This window comes from Neofelis nebulosa, chromosome 13 (genome assembly GCF_028018385.1).
Source record: "Neofelis nebulosa isolate mNeoNeb1 chromosome 13, mNeoNeb1.pri, whole genome shotgun sequence".
Classification (NCBI taxonomy): Eukaryota; Metazoa; Chordata; class Mammalia; order Carnivora; family Felidae; genus Neofelis; species Neofelis nebulosa.
This window is the reverse complement of record NC_080794.1, coordinates 12,171,223-12,185,175: the sequence shown is the minus strand read 5'-3', so window position 1 is coordinate 12,185,175 and position 13,953 is coordinate 12,171,223. Positions and strand designations below refer to the sequence as shown.

Below are 13,953 nucleotides of genomic sequence, written 5' to 3'. Positions count from 1 at the left end.
TTCACTTGTTTATTAAATAAGAATAAAATACGTGGGGCGCCTGGGTGGCGCAGTCGGTTAAGCGTCCGACTCCAGCCAGGTCACGATCTCGCGGTCCGTGAGTTCGAGCCCCGCGTCGGGCTCTGGGCTGATGGCTCAGAGCCTGGAGCCTGTTTCCGATTCTGTGTCTCCCTCTCTCTCTGCCCCTCCCCCGTTCATGCTCTGTCTCTCTCTGTCCCAAAAATAAATTTAAAAAGTTGAAAAAAAAAATTAAAAAAAAAAAGAATAAAATACGTAAGGGTGTCCAAGGTGGACACGGGTGAGAGGCAGTAGTGAGGAGTAGGAGGAAGGACTCTGGCTTCATCGTCAGACAGACTTGCATTTGGATCCTGATTCCACGACGTTTTTCTCTCGACGTTTGTGTTTTTCTGATTATCAAGGGCATATGTGTTTGTAGTAGAAAATTTGGAAAATATAGAAAGCCAGCAGGGAGCAGATAGAGGTCAAGCCCACTTCTACCACGTGGAGATGGTCACCACGTAAGTCTTGCTGGCAACGTGATCTGCGTCGGGGTTTGGTCCTGATGCTGGTAGCTTGTTGGTTTTTATTATTCCTCCCTTGTTTGCATATCCCTCAGGGAGAGATCCAGGAACCGCTGGAGGGCCAGGAGGTGTAAGCATGTATGCTAAATAAAACATTTGTTTTGACAATGATGAGACCCTCGATATGTAGCTCAGAGCCCTTAATCTACCCACTTTTCACAGTTCTCCGTTCTTGACCGTGAGGAGCTCAGTTTTCTAGTGAGACAGCATGCCAAGCATTTAGATTGAGACTCATAAATTTCGTCTTCCAACTTCCCTGCTGTAATTACTTGGCCGCCCACGTTATTGTTGCCAATTGCCAAGTGTGGTGGGTGAGTGACAGGTAGATTATTTGTGCCTGATGTGGGTCACCCTTGTGCTGGGTCTGAGTGCTTTTGTTTAATGCTCTGCAAGGAGGCCATAGTTGGGTAGCAGAGCAGGAGTTATAGGAGAAGTCTGTTGGGTGATGATTTGGCAGCTCAAGGAAAGTTGTAAATTAGGCTGTCAGGAGGGAACTTTCTGGCAGACTCTGTGAACAAACACAAGGTGTGAGTTGGCCAGAACTTGTAACAAGCTGACTTTCTCTCTCGCTGGTGGTTTCCTCTTGTTGGTCTTTCGGAGAAGTGGTTAGACGTGTTAACTATCACCAAACAGAATCTGAACGGCTTTGGGGGTACGGGGGTGGCCAACGGTGGTGAAGAGGAGGGGCACAGACGCGCAGGTCCGCATTCAGAGCAGCATTCGTGGCCTCTGGAGATGTCACCAAATCTCCTCCTGGGCACTGTCCATGAGCCGTGGCACACAAGCCAAATTTTCTGGTCATTTTTGTGACTTCAGTGGGACGGACTCCAGTAACCCACTCTCTCTGCCTTCAGTGTCAGAAGAGGAGAGGGCCTATAAGGTAAAGGAATGAGATTAATATGATAGAAGGTTTTCTCTCTCTTCTCCCAGTATAGTGGAAAAGCAAGCAAGCAAGCCAGCCTCGATATGTAGGGTCAATCCAATTGTGTACATTGGGTAACTTCCCTACTGGAACTGTCTCCTTTACTCGAAGTGACAACAACTCACACTGATGACCTCCTTAGAAATAGGTCTATCTTTCCCACTGGGGCCTGAGTCAACATGGCCAGCAGCTAATTCGGATGACCCGGCATTCTGGTTCACCCAGGGCAGCCAGAGCTGACGAGGCCTCAGTATCCACCAATACATTTTCATGGAACCCCACTTCCTTCGCAAAAGTGTTCCAATGAGGATAATAAATTACGTGAGCCCCCTAACATGAAGGAACTCAGGGAGAGGACTACTTTCTCTTTTCAGTGTGTGGCTTTGCTCAGAAAAATCTGTAGTGCTTCTGTCTCAAAGACTCCCTGCCCGGGACTCCCGGTCCGATTTCTCTCATTTCTCCCGCAACATCCCGCCCCGGCCGGCCCGGCCGCCTCTTGGCACATTGCTTTTCAGCCTTTTTTCATCAGCAGAACCTACTTTTTTTTAGGATGCAACGTTAGACAGAGGCTTCAACATTGGGAACAGATCAAGCGGAGCTTTTCCTGGTAGACGCGAGGGTAAGGATCTCAGGAACCCACACATTTGGCCCCCCTCTCTCTCTTTTCTTCCATGTGGGTCTCCACTGAATCTCACGGCTTGGTGGGGCAGAGGTTAGAATCCACCGACAAAGCATCTACCGTCCATTTCACGTGCTTGCGCTTAAAAAAAATTTTTTTTAACATTAATTCATTTTCGAGAGTGAGAGAGACAGAGCATGAGTGGGGGAGGAGAAGAGAGAGGGAGGCACAGAAGCTAAAGCAGGCTCCAGGCTCGGAGCTGTTCAGCACAGAGCCGGACGTGGGGCTCGAACTCACGGACCGCGAGATCATGACCCGAGCCAAAGTGGGACTCTTAACCAGCGGAGCCACCCAGGCGCCCCCACGTGCTTGCACTTTGTACGGTAAATCCTCTTGTCCCCCTAGTGAACTTAGGTTGGCAATAATCAAACTCTGAAAAAATTTTACCGCAGGACTCAGGCTCAGTTCTACAACAGGGCTCTTCTTGTGGCCTTGATTCTTCAATCCACTCAAATCTTGACCACTGGCTTTGTTGTCCTGTTACAGGATATGACTGAGGAACGACCATGCCAAGACGGGTGCTCTGGTCTCCGGTCATGATAAGAGGCCCTGTGACCTCGACTGTCCCCTTCAGCTTAACTCTTGCTTCGTGGCTCCTCTGCTGTAACCATATCCTTTGTCCTGGATTTGAGATGCTGTTCCCGCACACTTGTTTTCTCTTCATCCTCACAAATCTCGAGCATTCCACCTTGGGTGCTCTCTTTCGTTGAACTCCCAGCTTATTTGAAAGTTCCTTGTATCTTCAAAAGTGCACGGGACCTACCGTAGACGTCGATGCCTCAGAAGCCTTCGTTCTCTGAATCTTCCTGGTCTTGTCGCTTTGCCAGCCCCATTATTTTAGACATCCTGAGCCAAACACGGCCTCGCATCAGAAAAGGGCCACATATATACCATTCCACACCTATGTTTCAATCACAGTTGACTCACCAGCCTGACGACCCCCATCAGTTCTCAGTGATTCTGGGGAGCGGGTTATTTTTCTGGGCCCAGACCCAAAACATCGAGGCTAGAATTCAATATTAAGCTGGTCTCCCTAGGATGTCATTAAGAGGGTTTAGTTACCGAAACACTGAAGGATATTGTCATAATACAGCAATTTCACCCCCCATGGCCTCCTATCCCAGACTGTTGTAACTTCACATTTTTCAGTTCTGGTGCCCTTGAGGGGGGGTGGGGTGAGGGGACCCATCAGAAACGGACATCTTTGCCTCTTTGTTTATTACTGCACGAATCAAGCAGCGTGGCGCTGTCGCGGCTTTAGAAAATGGAAAAAGCTGGCTCTGTCCGACGTGGCCGCAGGGAGGAGGGTATCTTCTAAGATGTTTGTGAGAATAAGACGTACAAAACACCAATTTTTAAGGGCTGGCAGATCGTGGAGGTGTCAGCCAGAGGAATGTTGAGTGAAAATCTCTGGAATGCTCGAGCAACGTTTTAAATTTACTGCCAGGAAACGTGGGCTGCTTCCCTTCCCTGCATCTTTTCAAAAGATCTCTTGTGAATCCAGTCAAGTCCAGGGCAGGTACAGAGGGCTGCCGACAGTGATAAGGGACGCAGTGTTTTCTGCAACTGCCTCAGCTCCCGTCCGACCAAACCCCGTTAATATGTAACCCGAATCCGACCATTTCTTTTATGTTTGCCTTTGGTGTCGCAATGACTTTTAACCCGTGCAAGACCGATTCAAAGTTGCCTTTTTTTTTTTTTTTTCTTGGCCGTTGTCCACGATCTCTCAGGGGCTCAGGAGCAGAATGGCCCTAAGTCACATCAGGGGGATTCGAGTCTGGTGGAATTAAAAGTCACTTACCTTATGACACATGCGAGGGTGCTGATGAGGGATGGGTCAATTCGTGCAGGGAGAAGACGTTACAGCAGATAGAATATTTGGTTGTTTGTGCTGAGGCCACAGATGACGAGGAAGAGCTACATGTGTGGCACAATTTGTCAAAAACGGGCGTGTAACCACACACCTATCAGAAAGGGCCAAAACAAAAACAAAATGCTGACTCGGGTGGGGGGGGAGGGCTGGAGAGGATACAGAGCAACGACAACTTTCAAATACTGCTCTTGGGAATGATGCATGGTTCAGCCACTTTGGAAAATGGTTTTGCGGGGCACCTGGGTGGCTCTGTCGGTTAAGCGTCCGACTTCAGCTCAGGTCATGATCTTGGGGTTCGTGAGTTCGAGCCCTGCGTCGGGCTCTGTGCTGACAGCTCGGAGCCTGGAGCCTGCTTCCAATTCTGTGTCTCTATCTCTCTCAGTCCCTCCCCCGCTCATCTCTGTCTGTGTGCATGTGTGTCTCTCTCTCAAAAAATAAACATTAAAAAAAAAAAGAAAATAGTTTTGCAATTTCACAGTAAGTTCAGTATATGCTTACCATAAGACCTAAAAATCCCATTCCTAGGTAGTTTTACCCGAGAGAAATTAAAACTATTTGCTCACTAAAGCCTCTGCGTGAATGGTGGTAAGGGCTTTTGTCATTCACAATCATCAAGTGTCCTTGACTTGATAAACGGGGGGAACACGTTGTGGTTCCCCCACACAATGGAGAGTTAGTTGGCAGTAAAAAGAAATGAGCTGCTGATCTGTGTAGTAACATGATTAAATCTCAGATGCGTTAGGTTACGTGAAAGAAGCCAGACGCAAAAGGCTATAAACTAGACGATCCCATTTTGATGACATTCTGAAAAAAGGCATACCTATGGGGACAGAGAACCGATCAGTGGTTGCCAGGGTTTAGGGGTTGGGGTGTCTTCAAAGGCGACATGTGGGAAATTTGGGGTGTGATGGAACTACGTGGGTTGTGATGGCGATGATGTGACTGTGTGCCCGCCTCAAAACTCCCAGAATCGTGCACTAGAAAGGATGGGTTTATACCCCAATAAACCTGACTTTTAATAAAGCGCGTGGGTTAGTGTCCCCCAGAATTTCCTATTCTTGTATTTGCCGATGTGATATACATATTGGGGGGACCACCCAACTCATACTGCTTCTTTAGAAGTGACCTTTTGGGGGCGCCTGGGTGGCTCAGTCGGTTGAGGGGCCGACTTCAGCTCAGGTCAGGATTTCGCGGTTCGTGAGTTCGAGCCCCGCGTCGGGCTCTGTGCTGATGGCTCGGAGCCTGGAGCCTATTTCGGATTCTGTGTCTCCCTCTCTCTCTGCCCCTCCCCTGCTCACGTTCTCTCTCTCTCTCTCTCTCTCTCTCAAACATAAATAAACATAAAAAAAAAAAAAAAAAAGAAGTGGCCTTTTGCCGCCCAGTCCCTGCGGAAAGGGTGGGCTTATACTTCTTTTAGACTCCACACTCTGACCCCTTGAAAGGACCATGGGTGGACAGCTACCCTGAACGAAACACGTAACATGCTCTCTTTTGAGACTTTGCTGTAAGAGACGTGGAAACCGCAGTCCAGAGGGTGTAGATTTTGGCTTGCAGATATGTTTTGTTTGGCCCGCCCAATGTTTAAAGAAATCGAATTAATTGCCAACATTAAAAAATGGGAGATTTCACATAAAAATCCAGATTTCCGGCTTCTCTTTGAGAAATGGGAGGATCCGGTAAAATGGGCTCAAGTTCCCGCCTGGAGACAATGGCTGGAACAGAGACCCTCACCCCCTTCCCACCAGCACACCGTCTGTGTGCGCACAGCCGCTCTGGCTCCCCGGAGAAGCCAGCAGTGGCTGTGTTTATGCGGTCAGTCTGGCTACGTACGAGTGTTCAGGGAAATACGAAACATTTCTTGCACCTTCCACTTCCATCAAAAGTGGGAAGGCAAAAGGTAAATCCATGTTCCGTGAGAAACGAGAATGGCGTGTTACTCCGCGAAAGCAAGCTTTATTCCAATGGCGTATGATAAGCAAACCAAACGGATGTGCGCTGGAAGAACACAGATTTAGATTCCTCTGAAGCCAGCGAGGCTCTCTGGGCTCAGCTGGGTTGCCTCCCTGGCCTCTGGAGGCCCCCGGGTCTGCTCCACTCTGCCAGTCCACCGACGGAAGAACGGAGCACTGTGGTGTATCTGCCCACGGCTCCTCTTATCCGTTCAACAAATATGTATGAAGCGAGTTAGACTGAAGACGAATGAGCATCGCAAGACCCCTGTCCATGTGCAAACCAGGGTCATCAGGGAGGGAAACGGAGAGCCTTACAAAGAAGCAAGTCTGCAGACGTTTTATAGGTGTGTGTGTGTGTGTGTGTGTGTGCCAGAGAGACGGTGAGAGAGACAGAGAGGAGAGGACAAACATCCACAAGGGAGAGCCAGTAGATTCCCTCCAATCGCTCACAGTGAGGAGGCTGGGACATAACTCACGTCCTACAGACGACACTTGTCAGGCTCTAACATGCACGTGAATCCTGGGGGAGGTTGTGTAAGTGCCCGTTCTGACTCAGTAGGTCTGGAGTCGGGCCTGAGATTCTGCATTTGTAACAAGGTCCCAGATGACGTCAGTGCCGCTGATCAGCGGACCGCATTGTGAACAGCAAACCTCCAAATCATACGTACAAAGACACAGTAAAAGATTATCTGCCTGACATTTGCTTTTAAGCCATGTGCTCTCCATTGAAAAAGGACCCGGTAAAACCATTTTTTTAAATTTTTGTCACTTACCGAAGAATATCACTCCTCTTGCGGTCTAGGTAGTGGGTAGCGGAGGCTGGCAGTCTGGGAAGCAGGAAGGACTGGGAATAACCGACTGGCACCTTCCGAGAAGCCGCCGGGGGTAACAGTCCAGTGAACAGACCAACAGGTGCACCTGGCCAGCCCGGGCGTTGTGGCTTGGCTCTGTGACCTTAGGCAAAACACTCTTTCTCAGCAGCCAAAAGGAGGTGAGATTTTTGACCTTGTAGCCCATCGTGAAAGACTCACTTAGCATCAGTGAAGGCTTGCAAGATCTATGGAGGGAAGGTACTTCGGAAGAACAAATTTATGGTCTCTAATCGTCATTCCGTTTCAGGTATGGCAGGCAACCCTGTGTGACAGAAGCCTCTGCACAATGTACTGCTCTCTTGTGGATGGAAATAGCTCAATAAAGAACATTACCGCTGTCTGTGCAGGAAGGTAAATTGTGCTCCCTCTTCACAACCCTGCCTATGACTCGGGTGTCTACCATTTCAGGTGTTAATATGATGATTTTTCCACGTAGAGAAAGAAGAGTCTCCCTTCCATTGTCTCCTCCTTCCAAGTATGGGCCACAGTGATGGTGATGTCCGTCTCAAACCTACAGGCTCTGGTTTGAAAGGAGCACGTTCTCTCATTTCTCTCTCTCTCTAAATCGGCAGTCTGGAGGAAAAGAATCAAAGTTCATCTTAGTAATGCTCTTTATTTGATCTAATGTTTCTAAAATAGCTTTTCAATACACGATTGATGTAAAAGTTACTAATGAGAAAATTTTCCTTTTTGGGGCGCTGTCTTTGAAATTTGGGATAGGTTACGCCTCAAATGGAATGCTACGTTTTTATTAAGCAAGACTTAATCCGTGTTTAGACTTCCTAAAGTTCACAGTTGGAAAAAGGAGGTTCGCCCGTCCAAGTTGTTCCAAACCTACTTAAATTTGTTTCTAGTAACTGAGTTCAGGTTTTTAAATTTAAATGTCAACTACGGAATGAAATCTCATCGAAAAATCAGTTCCTTCGTCACCCCAGCCACATCTCAAGGGCTCGATAGGCCCCTGTGGCCAGCCAGTGACTATCCACATTGGACAGGGCAGGGCTAGGCACTCAGGTGAGGGCAGCCTTGAGGCTGGGATTCCGGAAGCCTTCCCTCCACCCCGACGGCTGGCAGTGTGTGCGTGCATGTGTGCGTGTGTGCGGTCTGTTGATGGAGTAGCCTGAGAGCTGATGAGTCCTGTGAGCGTGATGGGAAGGCCTTGCTTCCATCAATACACATTATTTGTCCTCTACCATTCACAGCACTGTTTATGGTTCATCTGTCTTTCAGAATGACCCGCATTCCCCAGAGGGACCTTGCAGAGATCCAAACTGGGCGCCACTAGACTAAAACAGCATTGGATCCGCCCACGGCTCCACTTATCCATTCAACAAATATTTATGAAGCGAGTTTCTGTGCCTAGCCTCGCTAAGCCCCGGGACTTCTTCAGCCATGAGAAAGGACAAGGAGGTCGCTGCCCTTGTGAGACCTAATGTCTCCTAGCGGTAGACCCTTAAATGGAATCTTACAAATAATGAGTTAATAATAATTTGATATCTATGACGAGGGGCAGAGGTCTCCGTGAGATCCTTAGGGAACCTAGTCCAGTCTGGAGGTTCAGTAAATCTTCCTCCATAAAAATGACATTTCCGTTGGGACCGGAAGGGGTTACGCAGCGGAGAGCTGGGAGAGGGGGCCTGTTCTTGGCAGAGGAGACCATGTGCTGGAGAAGGCGCCGGAAGGTCAGGGTGGCTGGGGTGTGGTGAGTCAGAAAGGACGGAGAGATGAGTAAAAGCCCGATCTGAAGGGCCTGGAAGGCCTGGAGAAGGGACTCTGTCTTTGTCCTGAGAACAACTGGAAGACCAGCGGAAGGTTTTAAGAAGAATGATGTGCTCAGACTTGGGTCCCCCATTTGGCTTTTACCAGACGACGTGTGGCCGCGGATCCTCCTTGGGATTTTCTGCGTACATTCAGCCCCAGGTGGAAAGGATTGTGGAAGCAAAAATGGCACCCCCATTTCATTGTCCTGTTCACTGGAAGTGGACCCGCGGGCTCTCTGAGGAACAAGCAACCCATAAACATGCTGAGAACAAAGGCAGTCTGGTCTGATGGCTCCAAAGAACGAAACAGCAACACAAAACGCAACCAAGAAACCCAACAACAGCAACAAAAAACCCTGGGTGTTCCAGGTCAGACTTAAATCGGTTCCTCGAGGGCTAATTCTCACTACTGTTCCACTGTCATTAGTGGTGCCACTGCTAATCACGATGACCACAGCTACTATTGATGAAGGGCTCATGGCCTGCCAGTTATATACAAACAAATAAATGTGTATACATAAGTGTTATAAACATATATACACACAAATATATATATGCACGTGTACAAAATAGATGTATACCCTGGTTCTAATCCGTGCAAGAAAAACCTGCCTGAAAGACGGATATTACTGTTCCCAATTCATCTGATGTACAAGGAAAGGGAGTTTTACAACGTCCAGAGCGAAGTTGACGGTAAGGGTAGAGGCAGGTTTGGAACACGTGTCTGTCTTCGAAGCCCTGACGTGTCCCCATCACCACACCGACCCCGGTAAGTAGAGGCCGGGCGAGCGTATGGGGCACAGTATGCATGGGCTTACGCAGAATTCACCCTGCTCGCTTCTTTTCTTTTTTGAAAAAAAATTAAAAAAAAAATTTTTTTTTTTAACGTTTATTTATTTTTGAGACAGAGAGAGACAGAGCATGAACGGGGGAGGGGCAGAGAGAGAGAGAGAGAGACACAGAATCGGAAGCAGGCTCCAGGCTCCGAGCCGTCAGCCCAGAGCCCGACGCGGGGCTCGAACTCACGGACCGCGAGATCGTGACCTGAGCTGAAGTCGGACGCTTAACCGACTGAGCCACCCAGGCGCCCCCAAAATTTTTTTATTTAAATTCTAGTCAGCATACAGTGCAGCCTTGGTTTCAGGAGTAGAATTTAGTGATTCAGCCCTTACGTGCAACACCCAGTGCTCATTAGAACACGTGCCCTCCTCAACGCCCGTCACCCATCTAGCCCATCCCCCTGCCCACCTCCCCTGCAGCAACCCTCAGTTTGTGCTCCGCACGTAAGAGTCTCTTATGGTTTGCCTCCCTCTCTGTCTCAACTAATTTTTCCTTCCCTTCCCCTGTGTTCATCTGATGTGTTTCTTAAATTCCACGTATGAGTGAAATTGTATGATATTTGTCTTTCTCTGACTGGTTGATTTCGCTTAGCATAATACCCCCTAGTTCCATCCACATTGCCAACGGCAACATTTCATTCTTTTTGATCACCGAGTAATACTCCATTCTCTCTCTCTCTCTCTCTCTCTCTCTCTCTCTCTCCCACATCTTTATCCACTCATCCGTCGATGGACATTTGGGGTCCCTCTGTATTTTGGCCGCTGTTGATAGTGCTGCTCTAAATATCAGGGTACATCTGTATTTTTGCATTCTTTGGATAAACACTTAGCAGTGCTTTTGCTGGGTCATAGGGTAGTTCTGTCTTTAACTTTGCGAGGAACCTCCACACTCTTCCTCAGAGCGGCTGCACCAGTCTGCATTTGCAGCCACGACATTGCTCACTGCTGTGACAAGCCAAGGGCTCAGTATCCGGTTTGGATATTTGAGAGTTACTGAAACTCTGGATAGACTCGCCCTCAAAATGTTCCTTGCAGCACATCTGCTTCTGTTGGCTTGAGCCGGGCTCCCTTCCTGTAGCTTTCTTTGCAGGAACCCTGCAGTCCCCGCACCCGGGCACGGCCTCCTTCCTCTGCCGGCGTGTGTTTGTGGGCAGTGTTTCCTGACACAGGGTAGATACGTGTTCTGGGCACTAAGGCACAGCAGGTGGACCTGAAGGAAAGGCCCAAGCACAGAAAATGCCACGTGCGCTTGTAAAACACCCACCCGTCAGGCACGCAGAATGCTAGGCCCTTCCATCCATTAACTTCTAACGTTGCTCTTGGAGGGAGGGAGGGGCCTCTCCTACCCCACAAAAGGAAACGAGCTGGATCCAACAGTTAAGGGCATAAATCAAGAGGCTTGTTCGAATTTCATTCATCCCACAAAACTTTATTAAGCGCCTGGTGTGGGCCAGGCGTGGATCGGGGCAACGGCCCTGGGATACAGCAAAAAACCTAAACCGATTAAAAGCAAAGAAGCCATTAAGAGAGCAGATCTTAAGCGCTCTTCCCGTGAAAAAGAAGTGGTAACTATGTGACAGGGTGGAGGCGTTAGCTCATACCGCTGGTGGTCATCGTTTTGTAACACGTAAGGGGATCAAGTCAACAGGTTGCCCATCTTAAACTTCCATGATGTTACAAATCAATTACATCTCAACCAAGCTGGTCAAAAACCAAACAAGCAAATAAGCGACGGCCGCCAGCAGCAGCAAAGAACTCTCCGGAAATGCAGCTTTTATATTCTGGTGGGAGGTGACAGGCGATAAACAGAATAAGATGTAACATACTTGGCATGTTTGAATGTGGCCAAAAATAAGGCAGGAAAGGAGAGGGAAGCGTCAGGGACGCCTCACCCAGAGGATGGCCCTGGAGCAGAGACCTGAAGGAGGTGAGGTGGACGGATGATGCAGAAGTCTAGGGAGAGAGGGTTTCAGGCAGAGATATCAGTAAGTGCAAAGGTCCTGAGGCAGGAGGGTGCTTAGAGCGTTCGACAAGTAGCAAGGAGACCAGTGTGGCTGGAGCTACGTGCAGTAGGAGAAGGGGTTGGAGAGACAACTGGAGGCTCACAGGGCCTTATAGTCACTGCAAGACCTTTGGCTTTTTCCCTGCATGACGTGCAAAGCCACTGGGGATATCCCAGCAGAGGAGCAGCATTTTTCAGGACCAGCAGAGTGGAAAGCAGATTGTGCAAACGCAAGGTACAGGAGGAGGATGAACCAGCCAAGAGGCCACGGCGATCATGCATGTGACTGACACAGAAGCTCAGACAAGCCGGGAGCGGGGACGTGGCGAGAAGCGGTTGACTCCTGCGTGTGTTCTGAGGGAGAGCCAAACGGCTTTGCCGGCGGATTTGGTAAAGACAGTGAATTATCTGAAGTCATTTTTTTCTCCCTACCCACAAGTTCTTTTCTCCATTTTCAGGTCTAGAGAGGAAGCTTGTTTGTTTCTTACCTTTGGTGAGATACCTCTTACATTCTTTTAAGTAATGTTTTCATTTTTGAAATTATGCAAGTAAACCATCATTTTATTCTTCTCGTAAAAAAAATCATATAGTGTAAAATGACAACATCCGTGTATTCCTCCCCAGTCCTCTTTTTCCAAGAAAGAGATCATCCCTATTGGGATGGACTTTTTCTGTGCATTTACATGCATGCACGTTTATTGTTTCACTCTCTTATGAAAACACGATCATACTGTTTACAACGATTTGTGCTCAGTGAGTCTTTCTTTTCCCAATACATGAAATTTATTGTCAAATTGGTTTCCATACAACACCCAGTGCTCATCCCAAGAGGTGCCCTCCTCAATACCCATCACCCACCCTCCCCGCCCTCCCACCCCCCATCAACCCTCAGTTTGTTCTCAGTTTTTAAGGGTCTCTTATGCTTTGGCTCTCTCCCACTCTAACCTCTTTTTTTTTTTTTCCCCTTCCCCTCCCCCATGGGTTTCTGTTATTAATCGCTGGGCTTGAAAACAGTATAGAGGACAGCAGAGAATGTGCTCAGTGACTCTTGGGGACCTTTCCACGTTGGTGCAGAGAGGTCCCCTTCATTCTTTTAAAATGCTTAGGGAGTTCTCCAGAAATCTATCTGACTCATTTGACTCCTCTCTCCTAAGCACTGTCTAAATTAGGGGCTCAAAGACAGGCACCCCCACACGGGCGGTAAACAGAGTCTCTGTTTCCACAAGACATCCACAAGGTGACATGTTAAGGTTGACAGGCTGAGCCCAGCATGCGTAGTCCGTCTGTCTGAAACGTCTTTCCCGCTCTTGGGGGGGTCACCGTTGCCCCGAGTCATTTCTACTTCTGCTGTGGAAAACTCTGGGGGCAGTTTGTGGCCCTGGCTTCCCAACACCTCACTCCTCAGCATGCGTGGCTAGAGAATGTTTAAAGACCCGGGGTGCCAGGTTGCCTGGCATAAACTGATCTCCCAAGCCGAAAGGTAAACACCTGCCTCGACAAGAATAGTTGATGCTAACGGCTGAAAAGAATTCTACGTGTAGAGGCTTTCCCCTCGATTATTATAATGTTGCATATTGTTCTTCTTTGCAATTGTATAGGTAATGCATGCATTGTAGAAAAGTTCGTCAAAATACAGAAAAAATGTTGGGGTGCCTGGGTGGCGCCGTCGGTGAAGCGTCCGACTTCAGCTCAGGTCACGATCTCACGGTCTGTGAGTTCGAGCCCTGCGTCGGGCTCTGGGCTGACGGCTCGGAGCCTGGAGCCTGTTTCCGATTCTGTGTCTCCCTCTCTCTCTGCCCCTCCCCCGTTCATGCTCTGTCTCTCTCTGTCCCAAAAATAAATAAAAAAACGTTGAAAAAAAAAACACAGAAAAAATGTACATAATAATGGCTACAAAGCTCCTGCCCAAGGGCACTGGTTTGCTGCTTCCAAGAGGATTAGCAATTGCATTGTCCGTGACACAGTGGCTGAGACAGCCGCCCTAGTACGAACTGGTCACTTTGCTTGGTCCTCTGCCTGCATGCAGGGGCGTGTTGTGAGGCAGTGGGAGGGGTCACGAGCACATCCTGTTGGAAAGCCAGCTCTAGGCGTCTTCCCGAGAGTGCTGGGACCTCTTCATATAGCAGGCACTGTTGTCATGCTGGATGTGGTCGGACCGGTTGACCCTGGCCTCCGGTGGTTGGGACAATGCTCAAAGTTTGGCAGCTGCCCCTCATTCACTCTTCTGGCCCCCACAGGGGCAACTTGGGTCACAACCGTGCCTTCCCCTCGCATCTGGTGGCCCGTTTTAAATTGATGGCGGGGACCTAGTCCCTCGGCTCTCAATTGCCTGCACCGATGGGGGGTGGCAGGAAATGGAAGAGGGAAGAAGGGTCTGCCCGGCTGGGTGGGCACCTCAGCGCAAGAGACAGAGACAGGTGAGTAAGAGAGCTGGGCCACAAGCCACGTCGGGAGTCAGCGCTTGCCAACACAG

General features: G+C 49.0%; 1 long non-coding RNA gene across 1 annotated transcript; it reads left to right on the top strand.

Annotated features, from left to right (window-relative positions):
- The first annotated feature begins 5,375 nt into the window (after window positions 1-5,375).
- LOC131492609 (uncharacterized) lies at window positions 5,376-12,284 on the top strand. The gene is made up of 3 exons (XR_009252165.1): window positions 5,376-6,998; window positions 7,127-7,230; window positions 8,110-12,284. It is a non-coding gene; the product is annotated as an uncharacterized LOC131492609 (long non-coding RNA).
- Window positions 12,285-13,953: the final 1,669 nt, after the last annotated feature.